The following is a 17,943-nucleotide window of genomic DNA, read 5'->3' on the forward strand; positions in this document are numbered from 1 at the left end:
TTAAGGGCTCCCTCCATTTGGTTACCAAAGTCCTTAAGGCATAAACCAGGATAACCCCAAACTAAACTAAACTGTATTTTTGTAAACTAACCAAGTGATGAGCCTTGCAATCAGTTTGCTGTAAACTTCTGGTTACATTAAATCAGCATTGTAGAGTGACAAACCAGTCCACTCAAATGTCAAAATTTGAAAGTATTTGTGACCTAAATAAGATCTGTTTTCAAATATACTTTCCTATTCACAGTCTAAACATAAAATATACTGACAGTGGCAACCAGTTTCACAGCAAGGCATTTGTGCATTGCTCTTTGATTTTAAAGAAGAGCCTATATAGACTATTATAGAGACTGTACCATGCTTCACATTGTTCATGTTAAACTATTTAGTGATTTAACCTTTTATTAATTAACAACATCTAAATAGTGAATAACAGAGTAGATAAAAAGTTTATTCTTAAGCTGAGCCAACATAGTTGTTAGAGTTTGTGACCTCTCTGTTATTGTACATCTAGAAGCTATGGAAAATAGCTATATTATGAATCACTGTATGAAATATTTTTGAATACCACATTATTGAATTCCTCATGGAACCTAGCTGGATTACATCACTACTTCTTTTCCTACTCATTATCAATAAAATCCCTCAGAGATCATGGTAGACTTTTAATGACCTTTGCTTATCAAAACATCAAAACTGTATCTCTCCTAACTTCACAGCTAATTAAAAAAGGTTTGTCTCAAGTCTGGTGTGGACATTGGTTAAATAACCTCTTCAAGCACCTTCATTCATACTTACACAGTATTATGAAATAACAAAGTTTAATAGTTCAGATACTTTTCCTGTACAGAACACAAATATTTTATCAAAACTAGAACATTAGAAACACAAACCAGCATTGAAACTGCTATTTCTCAATTTTGACATTAATACTAGCATTTGCCAAGTGAAATTGTAGTCATCACAGCAAAATTATTGCCCTTATTTCAGCTATGCTAAAATCAAGTTTTGTCTTTTATCTTTTAAATCTCTGTGGTAAGGATACCTACTTCCACTGAGAGCAATGAGAGATCTGGATGTGGGATCAAACCTTATGCAAGAAGATTTTTCATGTACATTTTCCAACAGCCCCACAGTTTAAGGAAAACCACTCATTCTTATCTTCGTTTCGTTTTTTTTTTTTTATTCCTGTCTTTTTAGGCAAAACAGAATAAAAACTGCTAGGTGAGTTTCTGACTGGACACGGACACTGAAGCAACGTAATGCACAGAATGCACGATTCCTTTAACGGAATGTTACTAAATGCATATGTAGATTATCTCAACATTAATAGAATCTCATTTTCATATCCAAAGCATACTGACTTAATCACACAGACCCCACTTTATTGAGTCTGCACATAAATATTGAATTTTTAACAGCTCTAAGTTAACAACTACCACTAAATGTCCTGAATCTTCTCAGACAGAAAACCAATGGATAGATTTTTAGCACAGATAGATAGGTGCTAAATCCAGCAAGGTCCTCAGCAGAAAAAAGAACTATCCTTTCTTTTGAAAGGCTGCAAATTCAGGAAGTGTCCTAGTCCTCACTGAGCTCAAATCAAGGTCTTTCAAAAAGTGAGAGAAATGGTTACTTTCACTCTCTAGCTCACTCTGGTGTTTAAGTCATTTCCCACAGAAAGCTGCATGTAGAAAGACGTGCTCTTCGTGATTCAAAACAAGGTTTTGAATATGATTTTCCAGCATCTTGAGTGCTTCAGGCAGCAGGGTACAGAATCTTTTTTTTTTTTTTTGATTGGTTTTGCTCTAGGCTTGTGAATACTGAAATTTTATTAAATGTGGAACTGCCCAACAGGCAAAAGAGCTATGTCAGAATAGTTAGTGCTGTAGTTGTGAGGACACATGCTTGAATGGGTTCATGGACATTCACTTTTGCATCCAACCTTTTTGAAAATGCTGTGCATGTTGCTACAGGAAGATTCTGTACTTAATATTTTCCAATGATGAAATATTTCACTGGAAGTTCTTGGCCCTTCTCTACTTCTGAATGCCTCCGTGAAGGGGTTGATAAAGTCTCTAAAATTTGTTTTGAAGAGTTGAAAAATCAGTAACTAGCCCTGGTATACAAAATAGATGCGTGAATGGTCATCTTTCTGTTTTATTCTGTACCACTGGCCTCCTGCCGTGTGTTTTCACTGAACAAGAAAAACCGCTCTGATAATGCTAAGACAATACAAACTTTAGAAATTATTGGTGTAGACATTTCTAAATGACATTTTTAGATCACACTATTGTCCTGATCAATCGAGACTACTAATAGTCATTTGGTGACATATTTAACCATTTAGATTTCTAGATCTTATAGGGAAGTGTCACACTGACTCATTTAATCCACTGCAAAAACGAATCATTATAATAAGGATATGAATATTTGTGAGGTGCTCTTCAGAAAGGCAATTTAGCTCTTCTGGCAAAGACTATAGCGCTATTATTTAGTCTGGTGCAATGTTGCACATCCTGTACCTTGCAGCACGTGGCATTGCTCTGTACCTGTGCATGCGCAGTCTTACTTGGGAACAAATCCAATACTGATTTGAAGACCCTTGTAAGTAGTGGATGAAATGCTAGCTTTTGGAAGCCTGCTTCTGAAATTGTATCCAGAGTGTGGAGTGAGCTGCCTGCAGTCTCCAGAGAGGGCACAAGGACAGTTAGATACATGGTAAGATCCAACATATCTAGAAAATTACGCAGAAAGCTACCACAAGTGGTTAGACAGCTAGGAAAAATGCAGTGCAGGGGTGGGTTTTAAGCCTGGCTTCGCACTCGCTGATTGGCATTTCAAGGAGCTGCCTCCAACCACCAGGATGTTCAGCTTGAAAGTAGCTTCTGTAGGGACTCAGTAATGCTTTCTGAACAGGCCTGTCTTTTCTTTTTCCTTCTTTCTTTCTTTCTTTCTTTCTTTCTTTCTTTCTTTCTTTCTTTCTTTCTTTCTTTCTTTCTTTTTCTTTTTTCTTTCTTTCTCTTTCTCTCTTTCCCTCTCTCTTTCTCTCTTTCTCTCTTTCTCTCTTTCTCTCTTCTCTTTCTCTCTCTTTCTCGACACATTTGGCACCTGGTGGTCCTGCTTGTATTTGCCCCATATGCTATAGTTTGTATTATGTAATCAGTAAGTTACACTATTGTCTCTTAAGTCAGCCACAAAACCTATGGCAGAGCTTCAGACACAGCACAGTTTAAAAGTTTCTTTTCATATTATAATTTAGTTTAATCACATACTGGCCTTATAGGCATGCAGATTTTTGTTTGGTGAGTAGGCTCAGTAGTTGCCAGTTGTGCTGTAAAGGTTGAACTATGCTGAAAACATCCTTCTGGTTATCACATACGGGTAGGTCTGAGCTCAGTCCAGTTACCTGGACGGAGCTTTGCCTGGGTTCAATGCCCTGATCTCCCCATTAAATCAGTTTCAGGGGGAGGCCTTTATTTTGCTATAAAATGTGAATGCTATCACAAAAGGAATAAAAAATATTGCACTGGATTGTTGAATAACGATCAATTCCTTTATATAGTCAGGTCACCTACATGTTGAACATATGGTTGCTGCAAGCCTGGTATTGTAGTCCCAATAGCTGCAGAAGAAATTTTCCTTCTTTCCACCCACAGCCTGACAAAGAAATATGAAAGAAATATCCCACCATGTCTTCTGTTTAAAATTCATTGCTAAGACTGGGTACTGCAAAAAGGGGAAAGCAGTGGAGCTATTTTGATTTATCCTCCTATGTAAAAAATAGACAGTGCTTTCATAAACAGGAAGAAATAAGCATCATTAGGAAGCACATTTGGACTAAGTGCATTTTCTGAAATATTTATGCTCTGCTCCTTGGATTTGTAATAGTACCAATATTCAGCCTACGTAGTTGGGAGGAAAGTGGGCTTGTGTCATTTGCTTTATTGTGGGGTGCAGGCTGGTCTCTTCCAAACCCCAAAATATTTGTTCCTCAGAACTATTCTATGATTTCTGGGATAGAGGTAATCTCCATTTGTATGATGGTTGATTCTCTTATTTGTTATGTACATGTAAGACATCTGTTCAGTTTCAGGGGGTTCCACACTATGCAAAAATTTAAATTACTTTTATTAATTACTTATTGTATGTAGCACTGTATGTATGGGAAGCCTATCACAAATGGCATCAGTCAGAAAGGGCATATTAATGGAACTAATTGCTTTGGTGTAACTGCACTACATATTGGGTATAACTGAGATAATAAAATTACCTTTTTATAACAATTAGACACCTCAAATCTCATTTGCTACTTTTAAAGCAATGTCCTTTGATCTAGTAATGTGCTGGAAAGGGCTGTAGTCGTCATAGCTCTGTGAAAAGACTGTTATAGCTGGTAGCAACACTATGAGTATAAACTCCTAAAAGATGTGTTTAATTTGATATTGAAGACATATACCTTTAAAAGCAATTTTACTAAAAACCTGAAATGGCATTCAGCTGTTATATTTTAAACTTCATTCCACTTGACATCCTCAGAAATATGTGCCAGTTATGATGGACTGCTGTATTATTTGCAAGATTTAATGTGTGCTGGACACTGTATTTTTCCTAAGTAATGCTGGGACCAGGCTCTTTTCTGCTTGAAACTCTAAGCTGTACCCATCACAGCAGTACATCCCCCTTCAAACATTGCATTTATGGCAGTGACTTAGATCTATATCTTTGTAAACTGTTCTTTTTATATAGTTTTGTAAGTAGTGAGCAGTATACTTCTGCTTGGTTTATTCTGAGTTTTGTTTTTCCTTCTCTACTCTATATCTTGCCTTCTTTGCCATGTTTTCTAAATGTTTTCTTACAGTTTCTCTGTATGGTCTTGAAAATCTCTCCTGACTTAGTCTGTGGTTAGCAGTAGGAAGACTTTTGTGAGTGACAAAGGTTCACTCACAAACTAAAGCCAAATGAGACCTGGGTTGAGCAAAATGTCATGGTCTTGCAAAATACCTGCCCTGGCCATCAAGGAAAACATCCTTTTGGCTGCAAAGCCCAAACCTCAGAAATTCCTTTTTTTCCTCCTCATTTCCCTTCTTTCCTCTCCTTCCTCCTCACTTCTTAGTACCTTTTGTTACAGAAATAACCTCTCTTTTTCTAAAAAACTGAAGTCTCCAAGTCTTGCTCTCCTTAGCCCTGTCGCTGCCCATTTCTCTGCAACGTGCTGGCTGGGAGAGCATCCCTCTTCCAGGTTCAGCAGCCAGGACAGAGCGGAGACCAGAAAGCAGTTGTGAAGTTTGCTTGTGCCTCACAACAATGCCTGAACTGAGAAGCACACACACTCAAAGGAGGAGGGTAAATAACAGTAAACCTGGTGCTCTGACAATGGCTATTTAGGATGCTGTTACTATGGAGCATTTGCAGCTACTAAATGGGATTTGGCCTTAATCTGTCACTATATAAAACTGTCATTAGTTACATTCAGAAGTACTTAAACATCTCCAAACAAAATGAGTTAAACAACATCTCATCGCTTTTTAATGGTTTTACAATTTTAGTTTTAAGAGGGTAGTAGTTATTGCATACTTGTTGGAGTCTACTGGTCATGATAATGTTGGTCTCAGAGCAATGTTTTCTTGGGCTGGTAGAGGCTTTTGGAGATCTTTTTTCTTTTTCCAAATCCCTGTCCTTTGAATTGGTTGATGGTGGCTAACACATGGGTAGGAGATATTGGTTAAACCTTTGCCAGTTCTTTCAGTTCCCACCTAATTTAGGATCTGAATGCTAGCCCCAACTCCATTACACTGAAATCATCAAAGGTGTGTTATTTTGGACCACCTTAATTTACATTAGTTTTTTAATCTAGCCCTCATGATCTCCTTGAAGAACCTGACTGTTAAACTCATACATGTAATGGTTAATAACATTTACATAGTTTATGTCTTATTAAAATTCATTATGTATCCTGGACAATCACTACTGTGCCACCAGTCCCAAGACAGCACAATAATTCAGCACTCCCTCTGAATGCCCTACAGACAAGGACATGCCCACCTGCACTCTGCATCTGTACACTGCCAACATGCCAGCGCTGAAGCAATTGAAATTTGCTGCAGCTTTGCTGCAGTTTTGTAGCCTCTGCTTTTTTTGGACTCTGAGAGGAACAGTCTGAAGGCTGGATTTGTTTGGTACTTTCTGAGTTTTCTCAGAATATAATTTGAATCAATCACCTCTTTCTTTTTTTTTGATATAATTTGATTCCCAACCCCTATTTTTCCATTATGTTACTGAGCTAGAGTTTCACTTTCACTAACCAGGATTGGAATAACCTTATATTGTCTCTCTGAACGTGACAGTTGACATCCTGAATTTATACATTTATACATTTTAAACCACAATTAATATACACTATGTTGCACTTTAAAAGCTGATCTCATCATCTTCAGTTTAGCTCATTTTTCTCTCCCTTCACCCATGCCCCAATTCCAATGGTGAATTGAAACCAGGCTTTCTGGCTGCAGCCTTTTGAGAGCTGAATTTGATCAGTGATAGAGCACTGGAATGTCTGATTTGAAATAGGAAAGATTTATTGCAATCAATGTTAGTGCAGGCAAAGTCACGCCATCCTGTTCTGCAAGTTACCTACTGCCTCTCTCTTCTCTCCGACCACTCCACCCCACTGACACCTTACTGTAGAACAGTCTACTTGCAATCCCATCTCAAGCGAGGGTGGGGTTTTAAATGATTAATTCAAATATGTAATAATTATGATCAAAGCATATTTCACAAATTGAAATTAATCACATTTTGAGTGTTGGCCTGTGAACAATAAACAATTTCTTGTAGGGAGCCCTATTAGAGGTTAGTAAAAGTTCAGAACCTAATTTCTCTTCAATGCATTTTTGGGGGGTAGTAAATTATTTCATATAGACTTTCTGGCTCTATGTGCGCTTTCCTTTTGGCACAAGTTTACTTAAAAATAAAAATGTAGAACAGACAGTAGCTGCATTTCACAAACCATTCTGTTATTTCAAGCTGATTTTTAATACTATATCTAAACTGACAGAAAGAAAAAGCTTGGCAAGAGCATTAGATAAATTATCTGCGATGCTTTTAATTTATAAGGGAGACTGTGATTCTCTTTTAAGCACAAAATCATATTAGCAATTGGCAACTTAAAATCACATTTTCATTCGTGTTGATTTTCCTATGAACTGTACACAGAGTAAATAAAAAGTGTACCCATCAGTCAGTAAAAGAGCTTGTGTGGTTTTTCTTTTTCTTTCTGTAACATCATATATGTGTATGTAAAATTTAGCCCAGTGGGAGCAGTTTGTTTATGACAGAAATCTGTTTCAAAGGGCTTTTAAACATAGCATTTATCTTGCACAGCATGAGTCTATCTGGTTTTGCTGTCACAGAGATTCTTATGACATGCTCACGGTGTAAAGATTAAATGAAGCTCCTTTCCTGAAATATGGGAAAGATTCTACAAAATGTCTGTTGCTTAAAATCGATAGTGGAAGAAAATCAATTTACTGAGTAATAGATCACTTCAGAAAGTGCCAAAAAGCTGTGAATTATTTGAGGGATATGACCTTGCTGTACTCTTATTGTCCCAGAGGATGATGAAAGTAGAGAGAGTTAATTTCATGTATGTCCCTCATGCTGATATTTATCAGCAGCACTAGTATAATCTTAATTTTTTTTAAAAAAACTCTTAGAGTGCACCACATCCTCCAAGATGAGTTTCTAGTGTTGGCCAAACATCCAGATTAGTTGCAAGAAAAGGAAAACTTTAAAAAGTTTGAGAAAGTACAGACATGACAGCCTTGAGGGAACATGCTAGCTACTTTGTAAGGTAAGCACACAACACGACGGAGTAAAATATGAGGCATGCTGGAGCACAAAGCAGAACAAAATTTTTTTTAATGGTCATTTGGATGTCCTTTAGAAGTGGTCTTTGAGTAAGAAAATCAATAAGAATTCAGCACAGCTCTTGGTGTGGCTGGATTTACTGTTTAGTGAGGCTGTTGGTACAGTGAAGTCCCAGAAATTCCAGATGTTTTCAGGATATGCTCACAAGCCAACTAGAAATGTGGTTATAGGCTATGTGGGTAGCCCAGGACCCTCAGGGTTATCATTCTTAAGCTTTGCCGAAACTTTCTGCAGAATATCCAGAAAGTTAGATTAAAGACAAGAATCTGCATGCTGGTTTCTACCGGTGGTGTGGACCCACCTTTACAGGAACCTCTGCTATGAACAGGCTTTTAGCAGTGATTTTTTTCTGTCTAAAAATAAGAAAGATAAAATTTCCTTTATCTTAGTAGAAGTCCTGTTTTCTGGAGGAGTCATGAGACCCTCTTTCCCTTTCCTTGTGCAGAGGTGGCAGTCCTGTCACTCCATGTTCCAGAGACCCTGTAAAATGAAAGGGTGAAGTTCAGGTTTGTACTGGGAGACTTTGGAAGCAGGGGACCATATAGACTGATGTTTCTCTTCAGAACACTGAGCCATGAAGGTTAGGAGCAGATTCTTTAATTGACAATTTGGTACTTTGAATATATGCAGACCTGAAAACAAGCTAAGCTTGACGGCTAAGTCTCTAATCAGCTGCTATCAGTTGGCAAATCGTACGTTTAATTTACATGTAATACCGTTTTCCCACTGCTGACAGTGGAGGAAGTTTGCGTGTGCTGAAAGCCTTAAGCCATTGAGATGGTATTTGATTCTAAGTTTATGAGTGAACTTTCCAGACCCTTTTCTGAATGTTTTGCACTTCAGAGTGTACGTGTGATCTGCCATGGCAAGATCTACAGAATTAAAGAGGAGGACACTTTTGAGAAGTTTTTTAATTGTATTCAGAAGTCAAGTGTACATTATAAGATGATTACTCATGTGGAATAAAATTGTGTCCCTTTTGTGAAGACTCCACTGTAATTGTTTTGCTAATTTTGACTTAACGATTGTAGTGAGATGCTCAAGGGTGGACTATTTGTTACTGAGCTTTAATTATTTCACCTGAATGTTAACTGTGTTTTAACAGAGCCAGGGTGTACTTGCTGTAAGAGCTAATGCCACTACTAGTTCACAACATGAAGTTACTCCTGTTTATTTTCCTTTTAATTTATTTGAATTATGTAATCTGTGCTGTTGCCTCTTGGTGTGTGCTTACTAAGCCCAGTGTAGCTCCTTCTGGTGTTTTAAATCACAGTGAATTTAGTAGTACATGCAATTAAAAACCACATCTGGATGTATCTTAGTTGTTTTACCTGCTGTAGGTGTAAATTGTACATGCTTAGGTCACAGAAGAAAGTCTGTTTAATCTGTTTCAGGCAGTTAATTGGTACAGAAAGTCATAACCTCAAAATGCCCTCTCTAGGATCCTCTTTTCTTGTTTGTCAATCTCCTCACCTTCCACTTCACATTCATAAGTCTTCCTGCACTCTGCTGGGCTACGCCATGTCTGACCCCTGTCTTGGCTAAGCCAACCTTGCCAGCCTCAGGAGCCGTCACCTGCTGTCTTTTACATGCATTTATGCATTCGTAGGAAAACTCCAGTCAGATTTCCATCTATTCTGTTTAAATCCCAGCTAAACAGACCTTCAAGTCATGTTTGTGGTCCCTCTCAGTTTATTCTGGCTAAGGGGCTGCCTTACCTTATTTCACTAGCTGAAGTTGCCCATTGTTCCCCTAACCTCGAGCATCCCAGGAAGAGGTTGGTGGGCAGTGCTGTTCCCTGCCTGTCCTGGGGAAAATGGACGGGCCTAATGCTCCCTGGGTAGTGGAGGATCCTCTTCCTCCTCCACAAGGAGCAAGAGGAGACCTAGGGGATTGGGGGGAATGGAGGCAAGTCCCTGCTCGGGGTGGCAGGCAAATCCCACCCTGACCTTCCTCCCCTCCCCACGTCCCCCTGCAGAATAGGTATGAGGTGCTGGAGCCTGAGCGTCTTCCTGAGTGTCAGGAAGACACAAATCTAGGTGAAAGACCTTCTACGGGGCTACGTAAACAGAAGCAACCAAGTAAGAGGGTTGCAACCAGCTCCAAAAAGGAGAAAAGAAAAGTAATTGTTATAGGTGACTCGCTGCTAAGGGGAGCGGAGGGCCCCATATGCAGGCCAGACCTGACTCACAGGGAAGTCTGCTGCCTCCCTGGGGCTCAGGTAAGGGATGTTGCCAGGAGGATTCCTCAACTGGTGAGACCCTCTGACTACTACGCACTATTAGTATTCCAGGTGGGTAGGGATGAGATTGAAGAGAGAAGTCCCAGGGCTATCAAAAGGGACTTCAGGGCCCTGGGGAGTTTGGTAAAGGGGGTAGGTGCGCAGGTGATATTCTTTTCAATTCCTTCGGTGTTTGGTGAAAATGGGGAAAAGACTATGAAAGTACAACAGATTAATACGTGGCTAAGAGACTGGTGCTGCAGGCGGCATTTTGGGTTCGTTGACCACGGGGTGGCTTTCATGGCACCAGGCCTGCTTATGCCGGATGGGGAACAGCTGAATCAGAAGGGGAAAAGGGTTATGGCCCAGAAGCTGGCAGGGCTGGTTAAGAGGTCTTTAAACTAGGTTCGATGCGGGAGGGGGATAAGACCAGGGCAACCACAAATGAACCTAGGGGCGACAGGCCTGCATCAGGGGCAAGGCCGTTAGCACAGCTGAAGTACATTTACACCAATGCATGCAGTATGGGCAACAAACAGGAAGAGCTAGAGGCCACTGTACAGCAGGAAGGTTATGATGTGGTTGCCATCACAGAAACATGGTGGGATGACTCTCATGACTGGAGTGCAACTATGGATGGCTATAAGCTCTTTAAGAGGGACAGGCGAAGCAGGAGAGGCGGTGGGGTAGCGCTGTATGTTAGGGAGTGCTTGGACTGTGTCGAAATTGAGGAAGATGGTGAGGATGACAAGGTTGAATGTTTATGGGTGAAGATCAGGGGGAAGGTCGGCAGGGCGGACATTACGGTGGGAGTCTGTTATAGACCACCCAACCAGGATGAGCAGGCGGACGAGGCGTTTTACAAGCGGCTGTCGGAAGCCACCCGGTCGCCGGCCCTTGTACTCGTGGGCGACTTCAACTTGCCGGATGTCTGCTGGAAATACAACATGGCAGAGAGGAAGCAATCTAGGAGATTCCTCGAATGTGTGGAGGACAACTTCCTCATGCAAGTGGTAAATGAGCCCACTAGAGGAGGGGCCCTGCTTGACCTGTTGTTTGTGAACAGAGAAGGACTAGTGGGAGATGTGAGGGTCAGTGGCCGTCTTGGGAATAGTGACCACGAAATGTTAGAGTTTTCGATAGTGGGGGAAGTAAGGAGGGGCAAGAGTAGAACTTCTGCCTTAGATTTCCAGCGGGCAGGCTTTAGCCTGTTTAAGAGGCTGGTGGACCGAGTCCCTTGGGAGTCGGTCCTGGAGGGCAAAGGAGTCCAGGAAGGCTGGACATGCTTCAAAAGGGAATTGTGAAATATTCAGGAGCAGGCTGTCCCAGTGTGTAGGAAGACAAGCCGTCGGGGAAAAAGACAGGCCTGGTTAAACAGGGAACTTAGGCTAGAACTTAAGGAAAAAAAGAGAGCCTACTTGCTCTGGAAGAAGGGTCGGGTAACTTGGGAGGTCTATAGGGACGTGGCCAGGTCGTGTAGGGAGAAGATTAGAAGGGCCAAATCTCAATTAGAGCTTGATTTGGCTGCTACAGTCAAAGATAACAAAAAAAGCTTTTACAAATACATCAACAGCAAAAGGAGGGTCAAGGAGAGCCTCCAGCACTTGCTGAATGAGGAAGGTAGTGTAGTGTCAGGGGATGAGGAAAAGGCAGAGGTGCTCAATGCCTTCTTTGCCCCTGTCTTTAATGTGCCGGGTCTTACACTTCGGCCACAACAACCCCATGCAGCACTACAGGCTGGGGGAAGAGTGGTTAGAAAGTGGCCCGGTGGAAAGAGACCTGGGGGTGCTGATCGACAGCCGGCTAAACATGAGCCAGCAGTGTGCCCAGGTGGCCAAGAAGGCCAATGGCATCCTGGCCTCTATTAGGAATAGTGTAGCCAGCTGGTTTAGGGCAGTGATCGTCCCTCTATACTCGGCACTGGTGAGGCCGCACCTTGAATACTGTGTCCAGTTCTGGGCCCCACACTTCAAGAAAGATGTTGAGGTGTTGGAGCAAGTCCAGAGGAGGGCGACCAAGCTGGTGAAGGGTCTGGAGGGTCTGACCTGTGAGGAACGGCTGAGGGAGCTGGGGTTGTTTAGCCTGGAGAAGAGGAGGCTCAGAGGTGACCTTATTGCAGTCTACAACTACCTGAAGGGAGGTTGTAGTGAAGTGGGAGTCAGCCTCTTCTCCCAGGCAACTAGCGATAGGAGAAGAGGGCACAGCCTCAAGCTTTGCCAGGGGAGGTTCAGGCTGGACATTAGGAAGAATTTCTTTTCAGAAAGGGTTATTAGACATTGGAATGGGCTGCCCAGGGAGGTGGTGGAGTCACCATCTCTGGATGTGTTTAAGAAAAGACTGGACATGGCACTTAGTGCCATGATCTAGTTGACATGGTGGTGTCAGGGCAACGGTTGGACTCGATGATCCCTGAGGTCTCTTCCAACATGGTTGATTCTGTGATTCTGTGATTCTGTGATTCTGTGATTCTGTTCTGTGATTCTGTGAACTTTATTGGTATTTATTTGGACAGCAGAAGGGAAGCTGACAGGGTGGTGCTTGCGTAGCCTGAGTCACTGGGAGGTACTAGCGAGTGGCTGGGACACAAGGAAGGCCTACAGGTCTCTCCAAGGTAAAGTTTGGGGCTATGTGCAGAGCTTCCTACAAAAAGGCCCTTATCCTTGTTTGAAAGTTGTACGTGCTTCTCTAAGAGAGAAATAAACACAAATAATAACACCTGCATCTGAGATCTCACAGTCTTCTGAGCTTTGTGTTTGTAATATATTAACATAGGCAAGCTTTGGCAAGTACTTTTTTCCGTGTTTTCCACTGTGAAAATAAACCTGCAAAGGTTAATAAATGGATATTACATATCTCTGAATTACTATATAGCTAAGTAACAGAAATTCTTAATTATTTATGAAGGGACTAACTGGCAAAGTGAAGGCAAAGACTGTGGCTGAGGTCCTTGTGCATATCAGACACAAAGCGTGCTTGGATCAATTCCACGTAGACAGACGTACACACAGCTCAGCTCACCTACCTCTGACACACAAGCCCAGGTGGATTTATTCTCCCAGTATGTATGCCTCTTATTAATGCTATTAAAAATTATTGCTCTAAACAAGATGAAAACATGCCCTTAAGCTAGCAGCTAAACATTTATTTCCAATCTTATTTTTGTTTTTTTTGGAAATGTAGAAGAGAAATATCCCTCATTTCCCAGGTGGACTAAAGGGGAACAATATAAACTTTGTATTTTAGAGTTAAAAATGTAAACACAAATGAAATGTACTTCAGAGCTCATTTCGCCAAAGCTTTTCTTGGATGATTTCCATTAACATACTTATTGTAATTATTTTCCAAATGTTACCCATGTGATTCTCATTTGCTACATGTTTAATTCCCTACCTTAAATTGGGGCACTCAGGTACTACTAAAGATGGCAGACACTTGCAGGTTCAACCTGCATAATGGTCCCACAGTGCTCACATAGTGCTCACGTGCTCTTATATGGACTACAACAATAACTGGTTGAAATTCTACATGTGGATTCATTCTTGTGCATTTTGAAGCTAAAAAGCAGATGTTATCCATGGCATGATACTTCATGTATAAAATTAATATTTAAAATTTACTCTTTTTAATTTATTTCTGGTATTCCACATGCAAAAGCCTAAGGGTTCCCATCAAAAGTAGCTAAAGCAAGTTGTTAAAGATCAAAGCAATTCCAATATAATTAGTGCTACCATTCAATCATGTTATCCTCACCATCTACTTCTTCTATTCCTCCTACCCTAGACACCAGCCACAAATAAACATTGTCTCTCAAATACAGGTTAAAAGCCAAAACTTGTCATCTTAAACACTGGTTTATCAATCATAAAGGTGTCGCTTATATCAGCAATAAAAATTTTGGAGATAATACGCCTTTCACTTACCTTTATTCTATGGGTAAATCACTTTTTTGAATTTAATACTAACTGCCAGCAGTAAAATGCAGAGTCTAACCACTAAAATGTCTTCATCCTACACCAACATGGCCTTTCTTCTCCTCTTTCACTTCCTCTCCTACTTGGGAAATGTCTGATTGGATCACAATGGCATTGAGAGGTTATCTGGCAGTTGGGGGACTCTGTAATGCTGACACCAATGTGACTTTCTTGCAATCTCAAAAGAACATTAAAAAAAAGCCTTGAAAAGGACCAGCCCCACCCAAAATGTTAAATGCAAAACAACTGTATCAATTCTAGGCTAGATCTCAAGACAGAGGTGTTTAAGAAAAGATTAGATGTGGCACTTTTAGTGCTATGGTCTAGTTGACACAGTGGTGTTAGGTCAAAGGTTGGACTCGATTATCCCAGAGGCCTCTTCCAGCCTAGTTGATTCTGTGACTCTTCTTATGATGTTTGAACATCTTGGCATACCACTGGAGATCTTGTAATTCCCTGAAAAATGTTCTGTACAACACTTTTTGTTTAATAAATCTTCAATTTGTGTCAGAATATCTTTTTAATTTTATGTAATACAATATACTGCCCCATTTACTGAGGCAGAGGGTCAAAAACAGAAAAACCAATGGATCACATCCGTCAAAAAGCAACCATTTCCATCGCTATCACCTACATCCCTTCCAGTGTAAGAGGCAGAGGGCAGCCTTGCGTTTCTTTATTTCTGTCCTCCTTGGCTTTATTTTATGTTTTAATTCCAAATATTATGAGACACAAGGTGGGTTATTCAGAACTATTTATTAGCTTGTTAAACTGAAATGTCTTTGCTCCTTGGCCAAGTTTTATAGGAACCCACAAAACATTGAAGTACCTCACAGGCAGTGCCCCACCTTTGTAGATGACATCAGTGCAACAGGACTTGATTTTTCAATATATCTTTAAACATGTTTTTCTAAGAAGTACACATTCTTGCATGTATTTTCTTTCACTTAAATCAGCCAAGTTATATGCAGTCATGATTTATGTCTCCCAAAGGATCTTAAGAATTTAGAATCTGTAAGCCTGATCCTAAAGTCTTTACTCAAGCAAAATGCCTGAAATAAACCAGAGGATATATAAGGCTTCATCTAACACTTGGCCATGAAGAAAAAACACCGTTAACAAAAGCAATTACAGGTATCAAAGCTGAACTTAGCCTTGTATCTAAAAGTGAAGGAGTAATAATTAAGGTACACTACAACTTACCCCACACATACATACAACTTTCACCAGTTTCCTTGATGGACTCTGTCTTTCCAGAAAGGGTCATCTGCCCCATCACAGCAGGCATTCGTATGCATATATGGGCGTATCTTTATGAGCATTTTAGCTTGGACCGGCTGAGCACTCCTGAGGAGATTCATCCCCACTCGCTGTCAGTCCACGTCTCAGAGCACTCTCCCAGCACACAGACTGGCTGCCTTTTGGGCTGAGCCAAACCAGAAAACGTGCTTCAGGAGCTGCACTAATGCACCCCCGCCGCTCATTGGCATTTGTTCCACACAGCCAGAATACAGCTCATCAGAACCAACCCCCCGTCCCCCTGAACGCAGATAGTTTGGAAGTCAGGTCCTCGGTACCCACCGTTTCGCTCACGTTGGGCTCCACGACATGCCAGGGTAGATATAGCCACATATCATGTTCCTCATGATCCCACTACAAAGCAGACTGTAACTGTAGCCTCAGCAACTAACTTGCATGTCTGCTGCACATCTGTGCAGTGAAGAAGTCTATGATATGGGTTTTTTTCGTTGTTTTTTTTTTTATTTTAAATTTCTATCATGTGATCATGAAGCTGGAGTTATGGTTTTGTGTTATCAAATGCAATTTTGTTGGAAAGATCTGTTGCATCCATCTGCCCTGCTCAGTCAGTGTCTCAAGCTACCACAATTTCAGTGTTTTATAAGCAAATCGTATGTTATTTTAAAGTCTCTTACCTGGAAAACTGCCCCATTGTTATGGTGGCAAAGTTCATTTCCCTAAAACCAACACAATTTAGGCTTGTCAGACGCTAAGTGTCAGTGACATATATCAAAGGTGCAGTCCCACAGTGGCTTGAGCTGATTGAAATCCAGGCTATCCCTGCTAAGCTGGCATTCCCTTCGCCTTAGGCCACACTGACCTGCCCAAATGCTTGCCCAAGGGAGTAGTTCAGGGAGTTCTGCCATCAAAGGTTTGTAGCAGGGCTGTTTTCAGCAAGTCAGCTACCTCAGCAGCTTGCTCTGCCATTTCTCAGCCATGCTGCTATGGCAAGGATGACTGGGACAGGGACAGGAGTGGGGATGAAGCCTGGACCACCATAACTCAGACTTAAACAGTTTTATACTGCAGTGGAACTGCAGGCTTATGCAAATGGAGTGACACTGATTTATAGCCATTGAGAACATGGCCTGTAACATTTAAGTAAAAAGTCTTGTCTGGTACCTATTTCAGAAAGCATTCACTCTGTATTTGGTGTGAACCACTACAGAACTGGGATTGTCCAAGTTAATGGAATGAATTGTGATACAGTTCCTTAAAAAAAAAAAAAAAAGCAGCAACCCTTTAATGGAATCTTTTCCCTAGTTCAGCTCTCTGTTACCCCTTTTTCCTCTGAGTGGAAAGTTCACATTACACCATGACAAGAGAGCACTAGCAAAAGGCAAGAGGGAGCCCACTTCATGTACTGTTTTGGAAGTTCCCTAAAGTGAAAAACGATATTCTTGACGATGAAGATTCCACAATGCCTCAAGGTACAGCACATTCTCTAAAAATGATGCCTAAGCATCATTTTTACTATCTATAATACTTCCAGCACAGTAAGATTACAGACATGCAATAAGGATTTGCTGGGAGCCATAACAGTCAAACCTTTCCATAAATTACTAGCACAAAAAAGCAGCTTTTTACTAGAAATTGATTTAACACTAACAAAATTGTGCTTATCTTAATGAGTTAATTTGATGTTCAAGTGCATATCATATACATTTCCTTGGGGCTTTAAATAGAATCTAAAAATACTTGTAATGGATATTTAAAGTGAATTGTCTCTCTCCTATAGCATGGAAACATTAGGTCTATGTCTGAATTAATGCAATGGATATTTAAACAGATGAAATGGAAATTTCAATGGAAATACAGAATGGACTTTTCAATATAGAAGCATGTTAATTACATTCCAGGACTTGATTTATGGGTTCTTTTATTAATGTATTTCAAATAAAAGGCTATAAAATCGGAAGGTCATGAAGAATTGCTGACATCACTTATTATGATTATTTGCTGTCTTGGACACTTTTATTAATGCCTTAATACTCAGTAGCTTTGAGCTGCCTACTATGCTGAAAACAAAAGACTACTCCAGTTATTTTCAATGGCTGTATATTCCTTATATTCCTTAGCTGTAGAGTCGTGGTGCCTTTTTTTTTTTTAACAGCAGAAATGGATCTTCCTTAAAGCTATTCAGTATTTGTGATGACTTAAGATTTTAAAAGTAACTGAATACTTAATTAAGAATTAATCCAAAAGTCTTAAAATTAATTAAAAGTTCAGCTTGGAGAAGGTCAAACAGACCTGTTTTTTTTTTTATTGGGAGTGACTTCTGGGTGTGAAGTCCACTCAGGTGATGATGGCAATACCTGAGTACTCAAAGTCCGCAATAAACCAGCCCTTCAGTCATGAAGAAGGAAAAGTCCGTTTCTTGAAGGTGTAACATTCAGGTGAATATTAAAACCCTCAGTGTAAATCTGGTGCATGTTTAGCAATAATATTTTCCTTGCTATTCCAAACAAATTCTGTTTACAGGTTACATTTACCATATGATTTACATTTACAGTCTGATGACAGATT

The 17,943-nt window shown here is 40.4% G+C and overlaps 1 long non-coding RNA gene across 1 annotated transcript in view; it reads right to left on the bottom strand.

Moving 5' to 3' along the window:
• The window catches only part of LOC137661520 (uncharacterized), a 37,804-nt gene extending 22,157 nt beyond the window's left edge, over window positions 1–15,647 (bottom strand). Inside the window, exon 1 of the long non-coding RNA XR_011047871.1 lies at window positions 15,322–15,647. This is a non-coding gene — a long non-coding RNA (uncharacterized lncRNA). The remainder of the gene's footprint in view (window positions 1–15,321) is intronic.
• Window positions 15,648–17,943: the final 2,296 nt, after the last annotated feature.

This window comes from Nyctibius grandis, chromosome 3 (assembly GCF_013368605.1).
Source record: "Nyctibius grandis isolate bNycGra1 chromosome 3, bNycGra1.pri, whole genome shotgun sequence".
NCBI lineage: Eukaryota > Metazoa > Chordata > Aves > Nyctibiiformes > Nyctibiidae > Nyctibius > Nyctibius grandis.